This window comes from Lupinus angustifolius, chromosome LG05, assembly GCF_001865875.1.
Source record: "Lupinus angustifolius cultivar Tanjil chromosome LG05, LupAngTanjil_v1.0, whole genome shotgun sequence".
Taxonomy (NCBI): Eukaryota; Viridiplantae; Streptophyta; class Magnoliopsida; order Fabales; family Fabaceae; genus Lupinus; species Lupinus angustifolius.
This window is the reverse complement of record NC_032013.1, coordinates 12,464,684-12,477,512: the sequence shown is the minus strand read 5'-3', so window position 1 is coordinate 12,477,512 and position 12,829 is coordinate 12,464,684.

Genomic DNA, 12,829 nt, shown 5'->3' with positions numbered 1-12,829 from the left:
AATTTTCAGACATGCACTAAAGTTTGAATTTGTAAAGAGAGAATAGTTAATTTGGTACCTAAAAATTGAAGTTATTAACTTTGTTTATTATTAAGAAAAAATGTATGTTTTGACAATATATTATACATTAAAATTATATTATTCATGTTTTATCGATATTGACTTTTTAAAAAAGTAATATAAATGAATAGTGAATATATATTAATTATATAAATCTTTACATTAATGATATAGATATTTCACTCTTCTTTCAAAAAAAAATTGATATTAAACTAGTCCCTTGAATATTACATGTTTCACCAAGTTATTTCTTCATAGAAATTCGTGATCATATTAGTCATTCAATTTGTCACTAACTTAGTCTTCCATAAATATTTCTCACCATGTTAGTCAATCAAAGATTAAAATTGCTGTCAACTTAGTTATATATAGAAAATTTTCACCATGTTAATCATTCAAAGATTAAATTGTCATCAACTTAGTCCTATCTAAATAATTGTCACCATATTAATCCCTCAAATATTAAATTTGTCATCATGTTAATAACTTAAATGTTAGATTTGTCACCAAGTTAATCATCAAATAAATTTTTTATCATGACTTGTTCGGGAAAACTAGCTTATAATTGTGAAGGTAGTTGAAAGCTTATAGTTGTGAATATAGCGTAGTAAATTATAGTTTTTCGATAAAATGAGCTTTATAACTATGCACAGGGTATGACCCTGCCAAAGCCGCCTGACATGAGAAAGGCAACCTCCGATGGGTCAGAATGGTGGGCCATGCTAACGGTACTCTCCAGAGCCACGTCATCCATCTCAACCACTATAAATATTAGAGATGACAAAACATGCATTGCCAGCGGGCGCACTCGCATAGCCCGAATTTTTTTACGGGCAGGGCATACAAAATTTGTCATTTTGCTTGCCAAGTTTGCGGGTATTTCTGTTGGGCATGCGGGCGGCCCGTGGGCGGTCCATAAACATAATTTAAGGAAAAAATAAGAAAATTTTAAATAAGTTATGATGTAATGTGATTTTTAATCCCTAAAAAATTGTAATATAATGTGATTTGTTAAACTTCATATAAAATATAATAAAAAATTGTTAATTTTTTTTATCTTCAACTACTTTATTTAATTTCATTTCATTTATTATATTAATTTTTTATTTTTTTTAATTATTCAACAATGTCTGCGGGCCGCCCGCTAGCCCGTTTTAAAAGGGCAAGACATTGAATTTTGTCCGTTAACCAATACGAGCATGCCCATGCCCGCTTAAATTTTTGCAGGTATTTGTGGGCGCGGGCTAAACGGGCCGGGCGACCCATTTTGCCATCTCTAATAAATATGGGTCTCCCCCATCAGGAAGTAACACACATTGATTATCATTATCATTTATATTTGCTATCTCTATTTCTCTATCTCATTTATTGCTCCCGAACATTACCTCTGCAGTCTTACTAACTTGATCGTCGGAGAACCTTTTCAAGTATCTCCACCGGCAAATTCAAGTCAACTCGATCCAGACTCCTGAAGAGCTCCAACCTGGATACTAAAGAAGCACCACTCAGATTTCCAGTCCGACCAAACTTATTCACTAAAAGAACACATGTATAGTGAAAGGAGTTATTTATGTTCTTGGTGTAACACATATATGAGAACGATGATTCCTATTTTTATTTTAATTTTCTGCATTGTTATGCACGATTTCTTTAGCCCAATATTTCTATTTCTATTTTTAAAACAAACTTCTAACTGGTAGCCACATTTTATATGTAATATAACTTTGTTTTATGAGTGTGATATTTATGCATTGACAATGTAAAGATATATATACAGTTAGTGTATCATCCATTATTTATTTAGATTTTTTATAAAGAATCGATGATAATTAAAAATAAATGATAGATAATATATTAATAATGTAAAAATTCTTACCGAATATATTTTGACACGGCTAAGAAGCACGATTTCCACCCTATTCTCTTTCCCATTTTTTAATGTTAAATTGTGGTTCTCCACTTGCATTTTGCTTCCTATTTTTTTCTTTAAGAAATCATGCCTAGCCACCACAATTTTTGTTATTCTTTTTGTTTTTCATAAGTAAAATAAAGACCATATAATTATACTATTGTATTCAATGGTCAAATGTTCAAAAAAAAAAAATTGGTTAAAAATGTTCAAAATTTAAATGCTAGGTAAAAGGACACAGTTTTAAGAGTATATTATACATATTAGCTATTGGGTTTTTATTGAAAAGTAATAAAAATTTATTTTTTACGTGATTTTGTTTATTTTTTTTGTATTATCAATGATGTCCCCTTACTTTTTTTGCATAAGTAACTAATCTCTTTCGGGGTGCATGATTGTCAATCTTAATAAGCGTCACTCCTAGAAATCGAACTTTTAATCTCTTGGTCATCCCATGGATTTAGCGGGGGCTTACACTATTAGACCAACATCTTGTTGGCTGATTTTGATTATTTAGGTTTTAGAAACATTAATAACATAAAGATCATATACTAATAAAACGTTGATCTAGCGTTGTAAAGTTTTGCTAGATTCCTAGGATGATCAAAAAGTTAAGAATTCAATTTATGGAAGCAACATTTGTTGAGAGTGACAACCACACATCAAGAAAATGTCTGAAGAATGGAACATCTAATTTTAATTGATAACTTGAAAAATTATACTATATAGCATTAAAGATATGTTGTATTCCGAAACTTAGTTTGACATGACTATAACACTAACTAAAGTCATGGCTTTCCCATTGTTTTGTGAAATGTGGAACAGCTGGCAAAACATTGTACGGCGCCAAACCTGGCAACATTGATAAGTTTCATGGAATAAAGCAATCATATGAAGTTCACAAGCATTGCCCCTATTTTATTTACCCTTTAAGTGTGTGGTTGAAATTAGGAATCAAGTTTCATTCCTTTTTTTTTTTTTTTTTTGTAGTAATGTTATATTCTCCTACTAATTATTCTACCTATAAAAAAGTGATATATAATATTTATAAATTAATTATTAATAAATAAAGTATCATCGTAAGACATATAACACTTTCTTGTGGATAGAAGGAATAATCGGCTAATATAACATTTTCCTCTTTTTCTTTTCCAAAGTTGAACTATCTACAAGGGTTCTTCTTGAGGCCAACAAATCCCAAGAAGAAAAGATAAAAGATGTAACCGTGTGAATGTGTTGTTTTTTATTGTAGATGATCACTTGTTTTTCCTAGGTACCCTCTCGAATACATATCAAGTCCTATCATCATCCATTTTCTTTTTCAGAAAAAAAAATATGAATGTATTGATACTATATACATTTTTTTACACGGATATCCTATCATCTACCATATATATTATTATTATTGGTTATTGAATATAAGTAATACAAATTAATATTAAATATTATATTGATTATGTATAAATTTTTATATTGTCAATAGTATATTTTTTTGGTTGGTGTGGCCTCACATGTTTCACCATTCTCCACTTTGACATGCTCCTAAAACCTTTTATGAGAAAAAAAAATCAGAGTAAAACTTTAATTTGGCTCTTCAAAAGATTGGATCATCAGGTTAATTATTCAAAAAAAAATTGAAAACTTATTAATTCTTTTAAAGATAAATTGTTGTTCAAATTACTCATATTCATATTGTAGTGTAACAGACATTTCAGCTAGAGAGCAACAACATAAATTATGGACTTGAAATGATTTAAAGGACATTGAGGTAGAAGTTTATATGTTGTAATGTAAATTTAATAAGGTACAACAACAATCATAAAGACAAATCTAGATTCTTTAATATATAGTGGTAGCCGCTTAAGTGTGAATGCTCATAGAGATATAAGTATGAATTTGTCGAATCTCATCAACAAATTTCTTATGTTTTTCTCAATTCTCTATAATATTCAATTGTTCATTTGTTTCCAACAAAAATGACCATCATATTATTTCTTTCGTTAAACTTTCTTTCAACATGGTACTATATGGTGATCATTTCATCTTTGGGTATAGTTGATGGCAATTTCTTTGAGGGATTTAATTGATGCCCAATTTCTTAAAGAGACTTAATGACTATATAATCTTTGAGAATAAGAAATTTATAATTATTTGAGTAATTTATATTTAACAATTATGAATATGTTTAACTTTAGATAATTATTATTGGATTGAAAAATGAAAATGTTTATAATCTATTAACAATATAATAAAAAAAACTCTCTCATGTCATATGTCACTTTCTCCTTCCCTCATGCCACATGTCACTTTCTCCTTACATTTTTTCCTCCATGCCACATGTCACATCCTCCTCACATATTTTTCTTCATATTTTTATATATTATATATGTTAATAATAATTTAATATTAATTAGTGATTGGTTCATGTCGCTACCTCACTAAAATTGAGTGTTTACAACATCTATGTTTTGTTATGTTAAAAAGTAATAGTCATTGAACATTAGATGAAATTGAACTCATTTTTCACATTCAAATTATTTCTTTACATTAATCTATCTATATAATTTAATGTTTACCATTAATCTAAGAATAATTGTACTTTTTCACCTCATCAAAGTTTTTTTGACATTTTTCGCACTGAATTTTAATATTACAGTTCGGATTCTTTGAATTTTAATTTTTCTCTATTAACAACATAATAGAGAAAAACTCCCTTATACACCACATGTCAATTTCTCCTTACATTTTTCCTTCATGTCACACGGCATTTATAATTGTTAATATTCTACATATACACTCAAAAATCAATGTTAATATTGCACCTATATGAATGAGAAATATAATGTTTCAATACATGATTTATTGATATTATAAAATATATGTATATTATATTTGCATTATGCATAAACAAAGAAGCGACCCGTGCAAGTGCGGGTACACTGCTAGTTGTTAGCAAAAAAAACTTCCTAGATTTAAAAGCACTTGTCAAAAACAAACAAAAAAGATTTTAATTAAAACACATATTTAAGATTTTAATCAAATAAATAACATTTAATTATACAATATTTGAATGCTAAAAATATATTCAAATATTTATACACAATGAACATTAATCTAAAATAAAACATAAGCATTTAAGAGATATGCTTAAAAATATTTATGACTTTATATGATACTTATAAACGTAATCACAAAAAATATGATGCAAAAATAATTTCTTATATTTATAATTTTATATAGAGAATATAGAGGTGAGATATTATCCAATACAATTTGAATTTTATTTATTGAGTTATTTAAGAATCAAATATTTTCTATAATCACACTTTCAACAAATAAATGCTTATACAAACGCATTTATAATTGTTAATATTCTACATATACACTCAAAAATCAATGTTAATATTGCATCTATATGAATGAGAAATATAATGTTTCAATACATGATTTATTGATATTATAAAATATATGTATATTATATTTGCATTATTCATAAACAAAGAAGCGACCCGTGCAAGTGCACGGGTACACTGCTAGTTAATAATTAAAGATGATGGATTTTATTCCAAGAGTAAGTTTTATAAACTTACTATTCATCATAACCATCAATTCTAGGGAAATCCAATGTTTTGTTTTCAACTAGTGAGTAGATCTAAATCATTAGATGTCCATAGAATTGATGGCTAGGATGTGGAGTAAGTTTAAAAAACTTACTCTCTAAATAAGTAGATCTCATTCTAATTAAATGACCAATTTATATATTTAATAATTATTATATTTTTAACATTACTAGCGTGTCCATCGACACTTCGTGCCTATCGACCCACATTCTTATTTTTTGATATGTATTATTTTTGTGTTTTATTCTTTAAAAAATAATTTAATATAAGAAATGTTATATATAAACTTATTAGAGACCAAAGATGTAAGAAAATTAATTAAATATAGAATTGGAGAAGATGATGTTATATGATTTTTTTGTAGATAATATTATAAGAAAATAATTTATAAGAAGATAATGTTATAAGATGATAATGTTATAAGAAGATAATGTTATAGAAAATAATGTTATATTTTTTTTGTAGAAAAAAGAAGATATGAGAGTAAAATAGGGAATCACAAATTACATCATATTGAATAATTATTTTGTATTTTCCCTTTATTAAGTAGTATAGATATAGCCTTAAATTGGAAAAAAATGATTGTCATTTTTATACAATTCTAAGAAAAATGATGAATTAAGTGCTCAATTCTTAAAATGGTTTTATTTCCATGTAAATATGGACAAAACTCAAAATTCATGTACTAAAATTTTAAAATTAATTGTCAATAGGAATATGATTTCCCTCTTTTGGAAGAAAAATAAGCTACAATTAAAGTGTCTTATGGTTATAATGAGCACCCATAGAATTATATAATAATTATGAGAAGCTTATGAACCCTAAATATTTTCTTATTCTCCCATAATCTTTATAAATAATATTTTAGTAGTTTGTTTCCCTTAGAAAAAGTAGTATTATTTTATATTAATTCATGAAAGGGATAAAATGGTAGAAGAATGTAATTTGATGTGTTGTATTTTCTTTATTTGGATAGATTATCTTTAAAATATAATAATTCATCATGTTGCTTTGAAAAAAATTCACGGGTCCTACAAAAAAAAACATTTTCACCCTAGCTTCTAAAGAAAATCAAGAAAAGAAAGAAAACCATATAAAATTTTAAATTTGTCATTCCATCATGAATGAATTAAAAGAATAATAGTCTAGCTGTAAATAAATATAATATAGTGAACTTCTTTGTTTATATTTATTTTTATGTGAAATTAGTTAACTTAATTAACATTATGTTCGTTGCTTCTGAACTCACAGATATATAGTAATTATGTATTCTCAATAAAAATGGAGTGAAAAGGAAAAAATAAATATAATTACTAAATGTTACCAACAAAGTGACAAATAATAAATAGAGTAATTACCCATTTGGTTCATCATCTTTTTTGTGGGTACTAATTTAGTTTCTGAAAAATTGTCCCAACAAATTCAATGTCGAGTCACGTTAGTCCTTCTGTCATCTCGACTCCGTTAACTATAACAGATTTGTTTGCGTGACACGTTAAGTGTTGATGTGTGATATCTACGTGTAGAAATTGCCATGTCATTAAGTATAAGTTGTTTTTATTTTTCTCTTACAAAACGACGTCGTTTTTTAAAATAAAAAATAAAAAAAGTAATAAAGTTGCCATGATTTATACAAAATCTTAATCTGTCTGGTGTCTGCAACTGTTGACGTGGTTGGTTTTAAAATTCAAATCATTCCATGTCGATTAATTTTGTAGCTTCATGATCTCATTCTCATGTGAGAACTCCACCAACACTTATTGATTTATTTGTTAAACATTCAAAACCCAAGCAACTGCTAATTGGAAGATATTAAAATCAAAGCAACACTTATTTATTTACTGCTTGTAATTATTCCATTTCAGTTTGCAAAAAGGAGAATAAATAAATATAATGCGGGAATGAATGAGGTAAAAATGTTGATAAGGTGGAGGATTTAGATGAGATTATGGAGTAGATGAGGAGAAGATTTTACTTTTAAAAAATCTAAAAATATTTAAAAAAATATTTTATTAAAAATTTTATAACACTTTTTTTTTTAAAAACAAAAAATTATTACTTTTTTTATTTGAACATATTATTTTAGGATTTGGATGAGATTATAGAGGAGATGAGGATTTGTATGGAGGATTTTATTTTTAAAAAATCTAAAAATATTATAAAGAAAATATTTTATTAAAAATTCAAGGCCGGAGGATTTGCATGTTTTATTTGAACATATTATTTTAGGATTTTATTTTTAAACGACGTCGTTTTGTTAGGGGGAAAAATATTAAAAAAATTCCACTTGATGACATGACAACTTGTACAGGACTATCCAACAGATGTTATGTCAATACTTAAATGCCATGCAGACATATCTGTTATAGTTAACGAAACTGAGATGATGGAAGGACTAACGTGACTCGACCTTGAATTTGTTGGGAACAAAAATGTCACTTAAATTTTTTTAGGGACTAAACTGATACCCATGAAAAAGATGATAGATCAAAGTGAGTAATAATAAAATTAGAAAGAAAACATGCAAATGTGTAGAAGTGAGATGATTAGAAATATAAAAATGATTGTCAAAAATAGTTTTGCTTTCTTTAGATACATTAGTGACAATAACATCTAGAATGTTAGTGATTTCATTGAATTTTATAAACAAAAATTATTTTATTAAACTTTTATATGTCACTTAAAAAATATTAATCATTATTATTAAAAATAAAATATTTAGTTATGTAATTTACAACATCAATAAATAATGTTTAAAAATTAGATATACTACGTAATTATTTATTATATATAGAGATAATTAATCAACTCAATTTTCTTTCCAAAGTTTTATAAAAGGAAAAATAGTCTAATAAGTCCCTTCATCTAAGTGTAAACTTCTAAACCCATGAAACTTGTGATAATACAATCGAAAAGATTCAAAATTCGATAATTACATGAGTCAACATTTTTCTTTTCGGTGAGTTTGGAAATATAGATGGTGAATTTTGTTTTTTGTTGAAATTTTTTTCCTATGAATGAGAACTTATTTTTCTGACTGGGCCTTGTGGGACTTGTTATACTGGTATGACAACCCATGGCAAAAAGACTAAATGTCATTAGAACCATACAAGCCCATGGCCCGTGGGCTCAATCTGTCTGGGCTCTTCTTTTATGCCTCTTGAGTGAAGTATATATATAATTTTTTTGAGTGTAATATCTATACAAATTTTACACGATCAATATATCATCCAATATTTATTTATATTAATTTTATTTAAAAATTAACAATGATTAAAAATGAATAGTAGATAATACAATGATAATATAAAAAACTCTGATATCACACATTACTTTGTTTTCAGGAAAGAGCTACATGTATAAGCACATAAGTTCAAACTCGGAATAAAGTTTAGTTTGTCCTTCATTTCATTTTCTCATAAAAACTTCCCATATAAAAAAAAAAATAGTTTTCTTTTTAATATAATATTTGTTATATCAGAGTGTAGATTTCCGATATACAATATCAATCAAATATATTAAGAAGTATTGTTTTTTTTATATCAATAAATAAATTTTCTCTGAATATTTTTCATTTATTCTATATAGGTGGACAACAACAATCTTTTCAGTAGATTATGCATTTAAACTTAGCACTCATTATCTCATAAGTATATAGGAATTACATTCCGTCTCATTTCATAAATGAGAGTCCCAACTTCGTTTAAATATCATATTTACAAATGAGATATACTTCCATTTGTATTAAAAATGAAAGAGCAAAAAAATAATTATGTATTATTGTTTGAATGAATGATTTGAGTGAATTGCATGATACTGAAAGAAATTAGATTAAAATGAAAGTAATCAACCTATTATAAAGAAAATAAAAAAGACTTAACTTTACCTAATTAACTAATCTATTTTACATATGTTTTAATCATGAAATTTGAATTTACAATGATTATTTGTTATACAAAATGTAAGTAAATTTAAACTAATTACTAACCCAATACACTATTACCCCAAAATACTAAAATATATTTCAACAATTTAACTATACTTCTCTAGGATTTGTTCTTTTCTTTAGCAACCCTGGTAAAGTCATGGCATATATAAGTCCCTCGTATAGAAACCTTTGGAATCATTCATAATCAATTTCAAGGTTGTGTTCATTTCTAGTGAAAATGGGAGGAATGATAGGGATGGGAAAAAATGACTTTCCCTTGTTTAGTTTGACAAGGGAAAAGAAGAGGAGAAGAAAAAAATGCGGGTCCCATACTAAAGTATTTTCTTCTCAAATAAGAGGGAAAATACATAGAAAATAATCATTTTTAAAAAAAAACCACATAACCCTTACTTTTCTCCTATTCTCTCTTCAAGCTCACTTTCTCCTCTTTTCTCCTCAAATGAGTTTGTCATTCCAACATCAAAGATAAATATAACATTAACATTCTATTTCAGTTTTTTTCTTTTCTAATTCCAATTAAAGAAGGTATCTCTTTTCCCACTAGTTCTAACTTATGCAACTACATTTAATTTTTTTTTATCTTTTTTATTATTTTTGATTTATTCCCTCAAAGTCTTTCCTTTTTTATCGTAGGGTGCAAATGTTTTGCACAATAACAAAATACATTTGTTTTTATTTTATTTTCAGTTTTAATTATTTTCTAGAGAACTTATGATTTTTTGAGAAATATATTTGTATTATTCTTTTTTAAAAATGTTTTTCTTTAATTTTTTATTATTCTTGTGATACACTACTAACCAGAAAATAGGAGTAAAAATACTGCATTTGATGTCACAAACAAGTATAAAAATAAGTTTCTATCATCTCTATAGGGAATTGCCAAAATTATAGCCTTTCAAATATTATTTACTATTTTAAGCTCAACTATTTGAATTGGGTTGTTTGTTTGTTTGACACAAACACTTCGATTATAACGATAAATGAAGTCAAGGTTAAACTTTACACTCACTCTTAGCATACACTTGATTCTTTATTTCATACCATTTAGAATGATTAATCCATATATACACCTCAATATTGGTAACTGCTAATGTATTAGTCAATTAACAACTTATGCAAAAAAGCCCTATGTCTAGCAACTTTGATACATAAGAATAAGAAATATGACTTGCAAAATCATGCCCATATGTCTAGTGATTCATGCATGCAGGTTGAGAAAAATGCAACACCTTAAATGTGCTAGTCGCCAATGTCTTGACCTATACTAACACTTTACCAAAAATAGTTCCATGTCTAGTAACTACAATGATAAAATTCAGTTTTATGAACCTTCAATATATCTCTATGTCTAATAACATATGCTATCTAGTTTGAGAGTTATAAAATCACAATATTAGTTCTATGTCCAGATATCAAAAAGTGAAGTGCATAAAATGACAAATAATACAAGTCTATGTCTAGCAATTATACTACTTGCTGAGTTATGCAGGTTCAGAATAATGCAGAAAGTAACTTAAGCAATTATTCAAGTATCGTGCTAAAAGTTGATCAAACTAAAAGCAATCAATAAGTAAATACAAAACTAAAATGGAATCGAACTTCATGAATTAGTTTTGAATTAAACTGTACGCATTAAGATCATGCTACATTCAACCTCAAATATGGAGTATTTAGGTACTCATATTCACACAATGTAAGCATAATATGGATAATATACTCATGGGGCGGTAGAACCACAAAATGAAGTATCGATTATCATCTATGATGCTTACACTTAGTTTCAATAAACTAAGTGAGCTAAGTTCTCTAAAACTTAGCAAAAGTAAATTACAAATCGAAACAAGTAAGAGTGTGTGTTTTGGTGAGGTCTTGATGCCTTTAAATACTCTTCTGGTGTTGGTTTCTATGCTTAGCGTACTGCCTACGCGCTGAGCATGAGATCCAACTGACTAGGTGCAACTCTTGGATGCACTAAGTTGCGTTGAGCGTGACTTCCGGTGCTGAGTGTACCATCCACTATGCTCAGAGTGATGAGGCACACTGAGCGTAATTTGGACACTGAGTTTGACTTCAATTATTTTAATATAGATGCACAACACAAGATGTTTGTTGAGCGTGGCTTTTCTTCCGCTGAGTGTGGAACTGGCGCTGCACGCAACTATTAGATACTGTCAATTTCGCCGAGCGTGATCTTTGTGCTGAGCTTGGCTGAGTTTTACCCAAAAACTTAGAATTTTCTACTCTTTTGTCCGGATTAAGCCTACAAAACCAGTTAAGGGTAATATATAGCCAATCAAATGAGGTCTTAATCATATATTAGTATATTTTCAATTATTTAAGTTGATTAAGTTGTAAAAGTGCCATGAAATAAGTGTAAAATATAGATCAAATTGGCATTTAACATACACAAATCAATATATTTAGATTTTTTCTACATATTGTTTTGTCTATAAAAGTGTAGAAGAAGGTTTTGAATATGTAATTGTATTTATCAATAGTTTACAGCAATATATATATATATATATATATAAATACAAACTAACAACCTATTTTGGGATTGAATCATAAATTGATTCTTCTCTAATCAAGTGCAAGACTTAAGGCTGGAGAGTAGGTAAACAACATATTTGCACAGTGAAATAAACAAAGAGTTTAAATACTAATTAATGTTATTGATATCCTCCCACAAGTTGTATAATCTAGAAGGAGATGCAACTTGGACAGTAGTGACTCGAACCGCGAGTGAAGCAGAGGCTTTGTGAGAATATCAACAAGCTGGTCATCAGTAGACACAAAAGACACTCGAAAGTTGCCATGTTGAACATGTTGTCGGAAAAAATGATATGCTAAGACTATGTGTTTCATCCGAGAGTGGAAAACAAGATTGGCACTAAGACTTGTGGCACCCAAATTATCACAATAGATTACCGGATTGGCTGTTGGCATGTGACCAAGTTTTGTGAACAGGGAAAGGACCCATAGGAGCTCACTAGCCGTGTCAGCCAAAGCTTTGTACTTTACTTTGGTTGATGAGCAAGCAATATAATGTTGTTTGCGAGAGCTCCAAGATATTGGTGTGCTGCTAAGGTACAACAAGTAGCCAGTGGTGGAGAGGTAATCATCTTTGTCACCTTCCCAATCTGCATCGAAGTAGGCATGAAAAGTCAACGAAGCAATCATAGAGATGAAGATTCCTTTGTCACAGGAGCCTACTAGATATCGAAGCACTCACTTGAGTACAGACCAATGCACCGTTCTTGGGTTTTGCATGAACTGAGCAAGTTTGTTGGT